At 40.4% G+C, this 1,969-nt stretch overlaps 1 pseudogene; it reads right to left on the minus strand.

The window, feature by feature from the left end:
• Positions 1-877: 877 nt before the first annotated feature.
• Positions 878-1,477, minus strand: LOC122097125 (annotated as a pseudogene).
• Positions 1,478-1,969: the final 492 nt, after the last annotated feature.

The raw sequence follows: 1,969 nt of genomic DNA on the forward strand, positions 1-1,969 counted from the left end.
CAGTCTCAATGTGATCAAGGCAAATGTAGAATGGAGATCTTCTAAACACAGCTAGGATTCCGCAAATCTTAAACACTAAAATCACAATTGCATTTTGAAAGAAATTGCATAAAAACCAAACAGGAATTTTGACGGATTTTTTTCATTTTAAGGTAATATTAATGCTATTAAATTCAGACATTTGCTGACTTAAATACCCACTGCTATGTATGTAAAACACACAATGCATACATATAAGTATCTATTCTGTCCACATATCAGTGCCCATTCATATTATGGTTTGGAAATGAAACTGCAAGTCAGTAGGTGCTTCTTGACAGTTAACTTTTCATAAAAATAGTAATTAACAATGGTCTTTATGTGTTAACTCACAAGGAAATACCCTCAAAACTTCATTTCGCTAAAGTTTCTGTACTAAAATGAAGAAAAACTGAACTACACAAATATTGGAAAAAATACCTTAATTTTTCATTCCTGGTACCACTATCCCAATTTACAGGGCAATCTACCTGATGTGATTAAAAGAAAAAAGAAGAAGACAAAGCTACAAGAGATGAAAGACCTCAAGAATATACGTATGTGTGTGTGTATGTGTGTGTGTGTGTGTGTGTGTGTGTGTGTGTGTATAATTGACCCTATATTCCGTTAATCAATAGCTGGACTTCTAGCAAACTATGACTATGACAGTCCTGAACAAGAAGGGTTTCCTGTTTAGGCTGCAGTAACTTTTCTAACTATGGATCATTGTTCCTTCTGTGGCCGATTTTTACAGGTCCCCTAATGTATTTGGAACAACTGTCTCAAAGTAACCTGCAGCTTTCCTGACAACTCCTCGCTCTCTCTCCTGCTAAGAACTATAGCCCTTTTTCTGTTGTTTTTAAAGCCTTCTGCTACCATATCCACCACTTCCACCATCAGATCCATAACCACCACCATATCCAGTAAAGTTTCCACCACGTCCAAAATTACCTCCACCACCTCCAAAGTTTCCTCCCCAACCAGAAAGTTGCCAGATCCACCTCCACAACCTCTGAGTGATCCAGCTGGCTGCATCTCTTGTTGAGAAAGAGCCTTTTTTACTTGACAATTGTGCCCATTAATAGTGTGGTATTTCTGAACAACAATGTTATCAACTGTATCATGATCATCAAAAGTTACAAAAGCCAATCGTCTATTTTCCCCTCTGCCTGCCTTCTGTAACTTCTATGGTTACAATCTCGTCATATTTTTCAAAATAGTCTTTCAAATTATATTCTTCTGTGTCTTTTTTAACCCCACCAACAAAATTTTTCTTTGCTGCTAAATGGGCTCCTGGCTTCACAGAATTCTCTAGAAACTGCTCTCTTAGGTCCCATCAACCTTGTGGGATAGAGCACGCATTGCCGCCCACATCTACCTCTTCAACACAAGAGTAAGTCGTAAAACTGAAGCCCCTGAAACATTTTGTCTGAGGATTTCTCATTACCACACAGTCTGTGAGTGTGCCCCATTTCTCACAATGTTCTCTTAACTATCATCTGTAGTTTCAAAGCTCAGACCACCAATGAACACCTTCCTCGGGTGCTCTGGTTCTTTTGGATCCTGGTCCTCTTTCTCCCACTGGAGACAGTAGAATCCAGACAGAGTCAGGCTGGGGGTGGGGATGGGGTTGGGGGTGATTTTACCTCCATTTTGAGACCAGCCCATGAGACTTTTATTTCTTTTTCTTTTTCTTTCTTTTCTTTTTTTTTTTTTTTGTCACTCATGGGCCTTGAACTCTGGGCCTGGGCGCTGTCACTCAGCATTTCAGCTCAACGCAAGCACTTTACCACTTGAGCCACAGCACCACTTACAGTTTTCTGGTGGTTTATTGGAGATAAAGAGTTTCACGGATTTTCCTACCCCAGCTGGCTTTGAACCGTGATCCTCAGATCTCAGCCTCCTGAGTAGCTAGGATTACAGGAGTGAGACACCGGCGCCCAGCCCAAGA

Source organism: Dipodomys spectabilis, unplaced genomic scaffold (assembly GCF_019054845.1).
Source record: "Dipodomys spectabilis isolate Male_0828 unplaced genomic scaffold, ASM1905484v1 ptg000414l, whole genome shotgun sequence".
NCBI classification, from domain to species: domain Eukaryota; kingdom Metazoa; phylum Chordata; class Mammalia; order Rodentia; family Heteromyidae; genus Dipodomys; species Dipodomys spectabilis.